General features: G+C 44.6%; 1 long non-coding RNA gene across 1 annotated transcript; it reads right to left on the reverse strand.

The window, feature by feature from the left end:
- Positions 1-228: 228 nt before the first annotated feature.
- LOC116041901 lies at positions 229-915 on the reverse strand. The gene is made up of 3 exons (XR_004103044.1): positions 888-915; positions 558-562; positions 229-321 (listed from the first exon to the last, which is right to left on the reverse strand). It is a non-coding gene; the product is annotated as an uncharacterized LOC116041901 (long non-coding RNA).
- Positions 916-9217: the final 8302 nt, after the last annotated feature.

The following is a 9217-nucleotide window of genomic DNA, read 5'->3' on the forward strand; positions in this document are numbered from 1 at the left end:
AAGTGCAGCTGGCAGATTATGAGAGGGAGACGGAGAGAGAAAGACGGAGAGAGAGAGACGGAGAATATACTGGATACTTTAGAGGCAATTTGGTTGGTTCCTAAAACATATAGAATTCAGTACCCAGCCCTAGAAACATCAGGTAAGCCATCGATTTGAGACTGAGACAAGACCGAGACTTTGAGGGGTTGAGACAGAGACAAGACCGAGACTTTGAGGGGTTGAGACCGAGACTTTGAGGGGTTGAGACAGAGACAAGACCGAGACTTTGAGGGGTTGAGACCGAGACAAGACCGAGACTTTGAGGGGTTGAGACCGAGACTTTGAGGGGTTGAGACAGAGACTTTGAAGGGTTGAGACAGAGACTTTGAAGGGTTGAGACAAGACCGAGACTTTGAGGGGTTGAGACAGAGACTTTGAAGGGTTGAGACAGAGACTTTGAAGGGTTGAGACAAGACCGAGACTTTGAGGGGTTGAGACAGAGACTTTGAAGGGTTGAGACAGAGACTTTGAGGGGTTGAGACTGAGACAAGACCGAGACTTTGAGGGGTTGAGACCAAGACTTTGAGGGGTTGAGACCGAGACTTTGAGGGGTTGAGACCGAGACTTTGAGGGGTTGAGACCGAGACAAGACCGAGACTTTGAGGGGTTGAGACCGAGACAAGACCGAGACTTTGAGGGGTTGAGACCGAGACTTTGAGGGGTTGAGACCGAGACTTTGAGGGGTTGAGACCGAGACTTTGAGGGGTTGAGACTGAGACTTTGAAGGGTTGAGACAGAGACTTTGAGGGGTTGAGACCGAGACTTTGAGGGGTTGAGACTGAGACTTTGAAGGGTTGAGACAGAGACAAGACAGAGACTTTGAAGGGTTGAGACAGAGACAAGACCGAGACTTTGAGGGGTTGAGACAGAGACTTTGAAGGGTTGAGACCGAGACTTTGAAGGGTTGAGACAGAGACTTTGAAGGGTTGAGACAGAGACTTTGAAGGGTTGAGACAGAGACAAGACAGAGACTTTGAAGGGTTGAGACAGAGACTTTGAAGGGTTGAGACAGAGACAAGACAGAGACTTTGAAGGGTTGAGACAGAGACTTTGAAGGGTTGAGACAGAGACTTTGAAGGGTTGAGACAGAGACAAGACAGAGACTTTGAGGGGTTGAGACCGAGACGAAAGCAACACATACAACACTGCCTCAAATAACCGACGCATCTCCGGTTGAGCGTTTTTCCCGCATTGAATGGAAACAATCAGGAGTGATGGGGAAAGACAACAGCACAATGGCTTTCCACTGGGAGGCAGGATCAATAGCACCCACGTAAGGTCTCCGGGGAGAAGCTCACAATGTATGAGTTCTCCAGAGGCGGGTGTGGGCAGTGCTCTTAATGGTGGCACATTAAAAATTGCGCCCATCTTCCTGGTGAGTGAATCATCTGTCTGATCAAGCTTGTTGTGTCAGAATATGCAGAGCTTCTGTTTTCCTGAAGACAAAAGACAGAGGAGCAATGCAGATTTTTTATACATTATACATAATTCATACATGAGTTGAGGCTGACAGCGGTGCCCTCAGAAAGGTATGAAGATGTTTTTCTGTGCATGAATTCACACGTACCGTACAGTGTGAGGAGTGCTCCTCTTGTTTTTGCTCTCTTGTTTTTAATTTACAATTTAAATTTACGCAGGGCGATGCCAAAAAAACCTCCTCACAGAGTCGGATGATAAAGTGTGACTGTTGCGTTGAAGTTGTGAATTAGACAACCCCTCTTAGCCTCCACCCACAGACCCTCCTACCAGTCCCTTTCAGTGGCAGCTCGCCACTCGAGGCTTCAGACAATCATTTTGTTTTTGAAAAGTTGGACAAAAGGATTGATTCAGTGGCGGTTCTAGGGGGGGAGGGGGAGGAGGGGTGTCAAGGGTTGCCAGTGCCCTCTTAATATAAACTCTCGACCCCTCCTTTGGCCCCCCTAACTGTGGCAAATATTTTCATAAATTTTTAACCCCACCTTTATCTCCAAAGAGGGGATTCATGTGCAGTGATAATTAAAATGTAAGTTAACACTGAATGAGTATTCTTGTGTTCATTGTTATATGTGTATCGTTAGTCTTTTGTAGAACCAAACCTATGGAGGGTTAGTAGTATGTAATAGAGCCTGGATCGGGCCAAATTTTTCCGTCCGAACCCGGCCCGAGCCCGTCAGGCATTATGATATTTATGTCCGAGCCCGACCCGAGCCCGACAAAATAAAAAAAATCTCGTTTTTTTTTTTTTCTCATACTAATGACACATGTACGTTTGTTTGAGTGGAAAGCTTTTATTAAGCAACTGGAAGGCATTCGGAAATGTCAACAGATGAGGTCATCAGCGCACACGGGGGAACAAGCTCACGTTAATAATCTGTTTAATTTAAAATGTTCAATGTGTTAACCTTTCCTGATCGCTTTGATTCTGACCGTGATCAGAAAACCAGGGGAGACTCGTTACCTCCAGGGCCGACGGTATATAACGTCGGGGTTAAAATCCCGTTTCTGGTGAGACGATGAATGAACTTGGCTTTCAGTCTGGAGTTTATCTCAGACACCTCACACACTGTGTACAAAACTTAAACTGATTCCACCAACTCTTCTCCGGTCACATCTACACGTCTGCTTCCTCTTTCTCTATCTCTCTTCTGCCCACTTTACACACACACACACACACACTGAGCTCTCTTAAAGGAGCCGCAGCACCATTTTACAACAAATGTCTTATCACGCTGATGTGACCGAGCCCGACCCGAACCCGACCATCATTTCTAAATATCTGTCCGAACCCGGCCCGGCCCGTCGGGTACCGTCGGGTACCGTCGGGACCCGTCGGGACCCGTCGGGCTCGGGTCAGGTATCCATGCCTTAGTATGTAACACTTGTACTTAATATATTTGGTACGCCTGAAATTGCATGTGACCCAAGCCAGGCCCCTCCATTTGAAAAGGTCTAGAGCAATGTTTTTTTTACACCACGTACACAACCTGTTCTCACTAACAACTCGTCAAATACAGACGCTTGGTCAGCGTCTCAGCGTCAGATACCGACGCAAAAATCACCCTTCGGGAAATTCCGCTGGATGCATGTATTCGTTACCTTCCTCTGTCTCTGTGTTTGCGTTCTAACCTCTGGTGGATTTATAAGGACTATGGTTAACTGCTCCTCAGATCTCTGCAGGGTAAATCCAGACAGCTAGCTAGACTATCTGTCCAATCTGAGTTTTCTGTTGCACGACTATTTTACAGCGGCTCCGTCCAGAGCTTAGCGCCGCCCAAGACGATTGTGATTGGTTTAAAGAAATGCCAATAAACCAGAGCACGTTTTTCTCCCATCCCAGAATGCTGTGTGGACTCGCCAGACCCTCCTCCGCTCTGCAGCGTGTGGATGGTCTGGCAAAGCGAGCCCAGGTCATTCTTGACTTACATCTCTCAACTTTACTTTTCAACTTCAGTGTTTTCCTTGGCTTTATGAAGGACTTAGGTGTGTGCGTATTTGGCGGGGGGTTTAAGTGTCTTTCCTCAAGAAAATGTGACGTTTTTCAATGAATAAATATCCCCACACATTGTGTCTTTTGTGAGATTTTGTCTCCTTTTGGTCATGTTTTCTTTGGGGTCTCTGTGGTAATTTGGCGTGTCTTATGTAGTCGGTTTGTGTCCCTTTGTGGTAGTTTTGCGTCTTTTTTTCCCATTATTTAGGACCGTTATTATCACCGTATCATAACGTTGAAAAAGCTAGAACAGATAATAAATACATAACACTCAAAAAGCTTAAAGACAAAACTCTAAACATTAATACGTCTCTTTTTCAGCAACAGCAGAATCCGAACAAATCAGAGCAAATGTTTTCCATTAATCCCTCGGTATCTTGTTAAATCCATACTGCACCACCTACCTTTCATCCTCTCATTTTAGGTCCAATTTTCAGTCATTTCTCACAGCTGACTCCCCCATGTTTCACCTCTCTTCCTCCGAATGGATCACCTCCTCCTCTCCATCTAATGGAGCAAGCTGAAGGTAACGTTTATACTTTGTGATTTATCATAATGTTCGTGAAAAAAGATTTCAGTAAGAGAAAAACACATGTGCGCGCGTGTGTGTAAATATAAAAAGATGCACATGACACGTGCATTAATTATAACCTCCAAACACATGAGATAAGACAACACCGTCAGGTATTCTATCACGTGTGTGTTTGTGTTTCATCTTTATCTCAGTATATATATATATATATATATATATATATATATATATCAGTTTCTGGACAGGAATTAATTGTGTTTGTTGGCGTTTGTTCTCTGTCATGATAGATCTTGCTGTGGTTAATAATACTGGCAACCACTTTCATTTCCGTCCTGATGTTGGCTAACCTTAATGGATGACTTTTATGTGCTCTGTGCAGTAATCTGAAATTAATGGCTATCATCATTTAATGCTTTCTTTTCAGGCTTGCTTTGAGTTTGCCAGTGTGTCTCGGTTGGTGACGGCTCATATGTCTGTCTGTGTGTGTGCGGATTCAAAATGGGACTTTAGTGCATTTGCAAGAACTGCAGGATGTCTGTACAGATCGATTATCTCATGATGTTGATTTACAGCACGGTCCGGTTGGTCCGCAGACTCAGACTTTATATTGTCTACATGTTTATCCTGGAGCTGAGGAAGCTTTCATATTCTGGTGTCTTACTGATAAATAAATAACCTGCATTCATTTATATTTAAAGCTTTAGTGCGTAACTTTTTGATATTAATGAACGTCCGTTACATTCAAGCCATTGCCAATTGAGTTGCTACATTTCTCAGTATGAATATGTTCAGAAGATTGGGGCGTCTTTCCCACGCAGAAAGTATAATTATCTATGATAAGTATCTCATTTAAGTTCCGTTCTGATAACTCTAACACTGTTTGGCATTTTGATACCAGGAACTTGTGGTTCAGGCCCCGGTTCAACAGGAACTTGTGGTTGAGGCAAAGCAGCAGCAAGTAACACTCTAGCAACAAGCTGATAATCTGTTTTTGCAAGCTGTTCTCACTCCCACCCTGTCCCAACATACTGACGCTCAGTCAGGGGCCTTCAGGGTCAGTTAACGACGCACAAAGCACCCTTTAGCGTCTGTATGGGATGCACCGAGCAGAGCAGCTGCGGTGCATACGTGATAACCTTTGTCAGTTTGCAGGGACCCAGGATCCATCCAGCACCAAGATTATTTGTTCTGGGAGATGGGTCGATCCTAAACGGGATGGATAAGAACATAAGAAGCTGGGTCCGGACTAGGTTAATGATAGACAGACAGATTATTTTAAGAAGATGGAAGAATGAAGGGGTGGGCTTGTTAGATGGATAGGATGGCGGCGTTTGAAAAAAAAGTCATATAAACGGTTTGCCAGATTGGATGTATAGAAAATGGGGAAAGTACCTGAGCTTTCTGGAGGGATCCTAGGAAGCTTTGTGCTAGGGGAGAGACTGTATGATGGGCTTATTGTGTTGTCATTTATACATATGTTTATTTGGTTTATTGTCTATTTTGTTACTATTTTGTTGAATGGTCTGGAATAATATAGATAACGTGTCATCTTTTCTTCATTTTTGTCTGGTTGGGTGGTGATGACGAAAGGGGGGGAATTTGTTCATGTTGCGATATGTTTGTATTTTGTTAAAAAAATTTAAAAAAGTGATCACAATATAGCTCTGACCTGCGGTCCTTTGCTGCATGTCTTTCCCACTCTCTCTCCCCTTTCACATCTTCAGCTGTCCTATATGATAAATGCCCTAAAATATAATCTATAATTTTTTTTTTTTTTAAACCCCGAAAATCTGTGTAAGAAGGCAGGTTGGGGAGGTGGTCAAACAGCACAGGACTTTCACTCCCTTTGTGTTCCGTTCTTGTCCCGTATGTCACTTGAACGTACATCTTTTAAAGTGCTCATATTATGAAAAAATCACTTTTTCTGGGATTTGTGGTGTTATGTTGTGTCTCTGGTGCTTCCACACACATACAAACTTTGAAAAAAATCCATCCATGCTGTTTAGAGTGAGATACGGTTTCTGAATGTGTCCTGTCTTCAGTCTCTGGGTGAGCTGGTCAAAATCGGTACGGCTTGTGACGTCACAAGCCAAAACGAGCTGGCTAACCGCAACCATTAGCTCGTAGCGTTAGCATGCTAACGCTAGCATGCTAACGCTAGCATGCTACCTCGTTCTCAATAGCAAAGCACTGCTACAACACACACAAGTTCACCATAATCTACAAAAGAACTACTTCCATGTGCGCCCTCATTTAGAAGTCTCCCAGCTAATCCTGCCTTGTAACTGACCCAAGTTGTAGAAACAGCCTTTCTTTTACTGTCTATGGAGCTAGCTAGCTGACATGATCTACATCTGAGCTACTGGGCATGTGCAAGTGCAATAAAAGATAGTACAGAAGAAGAAGAAGAAAAGAGGTCTCACTCTGTAGCTAAAACAGAGACCAGCTGAAAAGAGGATCTGCAGCAGTGAGAGAGAGCGGTGCAGTACAACAACAATATGGTGTTTTTAGAAAATTAAACCATGTAAACCTATTCTGGTACAACCTTAAAATACAATTATGAACCTGAAAATGAGCATAATATGGCTGCTTTAACCCCACCGACAATCTTTCCCTAACCCTAACTAAGTTGTTTTACCCTGCACGTTGAAAAATTACACCAAAGGTGCCCAGACCCAGAGCCAAACGGGTCCCCAGAGCATCAACAAGTTAGGCCAAGGGGGTCCTGACCAAGCGCGTTGAAACTTTAACGCCAAATGGGTCCCCAGACAGAGCATCAAAAAGGTGACGCCATTGGGTCCTGAGTGAGAATGTGTTGGTTTTTTGACAATTTTGTGACAGCCCTTCTTTTACATACTCACCGAACGGTAAAGGACCTGTACACAGAAAAGGTTTTTTTGCTCTTTGCGGTGGAGAACACTCATCTCTTCGCTTAAAGTCCTTTTGCAATTGCTTTGATAAAACTCGCAGGACAGTTTTCTGAAGATTAAATAATGAGTACATCTTTGACGAATCATTTGTTGTGGCTTCCTGCAGACAGCTGGTTGTCTGTGATCACATTGGTTCTTGGTGTTCTGGCCAGGAGAACACATCTCATGAGATTTGAAGTTAAACAACAAAGACTTCAGTGTGCTCTAGAGCCAAAGACTTAAAAAAAACAAACACATTTGTCAAGCGATATGCTCGTACAGACTGTGAAGAGTGGGAGGAACCTTTACGACCAGCGTGTCTGCTCTGAGCAGGAAAAATCAATTAGACACAAGGATTTAACTTACATCTGCCATACGGTTCATTCATTTAAAAAAACATACTGTATAGTCTTACTTTAAGTTTGTGAGTTTCATCTTTTCAAATCCAAAAATTCACTTGTAGCAGTTTGATAAATATAGACTGTAACACAGATTCTCAGAGCCAGAACCATATCAATAAAGAAGTGGTAGTTCACATCGTCTGAAGACCGAAGACAAAGACAAACAGCACTGTGAAAATCAGGCAGCGCTGCCTCCAGTCAGACTGCTTTTGGCCCTCAAAAAGCTCCTCTGTAACACATATTGGTGAAGTTGCTCGCAGGCAGCACATTCGTAAGCTCTGGAGACACTAATAGCAGCAGACAGAAAGCTACTATTTTCTTCAGGAGCCTAACTGTGCAGGTGTAGTCGGCATGACCTGGAGGAGGAGGAGGAGGAGGAGGAGGAGGAGGAGGAGGAGGAGGAGAAGGAGTAGGAGGAAGAGGAGAGCGGGATGGAAGGCAGGATGAGATGAGAAGACGTCAGCGGTGAGGAGAAGCACCCTCAGATGTGATCACCTTCTGCTCAGAGTGGATAATAAGAGAGAAGAGGACGGAGCTGAAGGAAAGGGAGAAAATTGTTTTCCATGGTCCAAGGATTGGATTTTTTAAACGGTCAGAGATTAATGTCACATGTGAAAGTCATGAGGAGGAGAGGAGAGAGGAATGAAGGCAATTCCAGCGCAAAATGAACCTAGGGGTTAATAACACATGGCAACAGGTTCTCACTCCCATCTCGTAAAATACGGACGCTTGGTTAGGTGCCTTTGTCGTTGTCATTGACGCTAAAAGTCTCATTTAGCGTCATGTAACGCGCCATAACTAAATGCGCTTGGTCGGGACTATTGGTGTCCCCTTTTGACGCAGTGATGTTAAGGAAAGTGTCGTGGGTGGTCTTCCGTGACACGCAGGAAGAACAAGACGGTTGGGTTTAGGAAAAGGTTGTGGGTGGGCTTACGCTTCCGTGACACACGGGAATAACGGGATGGTTAAAGAAGAAAGCGACTTCAGGAAACGTGACTCCTGGGTGAAAGTCCGTTCAACCCATCCGCTACCCCAACAAACGTCCCTACGCGGAATTTCGGCCTTAGATACTACTCACTAAACCCTGTATAGCTGCCTGCTCTCCCCGGTACGTTGTACAAAACACGCTGAAAGACGCCTTTTTCGTCGCTTCAGACGCTGACAGCCACTGTCCAAACGTCCTTATTTTATGAGTTCGGAGTGAGAACGGGTTGCACATGTGTACCGAGTCGACCGTTCTCTGGGATATGTTTTCATGCTAATCGAATGTGACCAGTTTTATGGCAAACCGCTAATTAGCTTATAACGCTAGTCGTCGGGGCACGCAAAAGTAAAAACAAATCGCTATTTTCTACCACTAACAAGGCTCAAAATATCACCACACTTCAACGGTAGCATAATGAGGGTCCCTACATGTAAACCGAAGCATTGAGAACTTTGTAAGTGTACAGACAGTTTATTAAAAAGATTAGTTTAGAAAGACAGTACCGTTCACGTATACCAACACAGTCTCACGGCAGTTCGTGTAAATGTCACGTTATTCTTAATCTATTGATACGTGTTCACGGAGACGTTTTTCTCGTTTTTTACGTGTAAATGTCACGTTATTTTCTCGGGGAAAGGATGCTCCATAAGCCGGGAGGCGCCCGCGAGGCGGCCCGCTGGGGACACACCACAATAACGGGATGGCGGAGGTTGGGTTTAGGAAAAACCTTACGGGGAAAGGGCGCCTTACACGCCGGGAGACGGCCACGGGGGACGGGGGACGCGCCACAGTAACACGCTGGACAAAACGCCACACGCGGGGATGCCATCCCCGCCTGCCCAGGTGAAAGTCCTGTATTGTTTGACCCATCCACCACCCCAA

This window comes from Sander lucioperca, chromosome 14 (assembly GCF_008315115.2).
Source record: "Sander lucioperca isolate FBNREF2018 chromosome 14, SLUC_FBN_1.2, whole genome shotgun sequence".
In the NCBI taxonomy this organism is placed as follows: Eukaryota; Metazoa; Chordata; class Actinopteri; order Perciformes; family Percidae; genus Sander; species Sander lucioperca.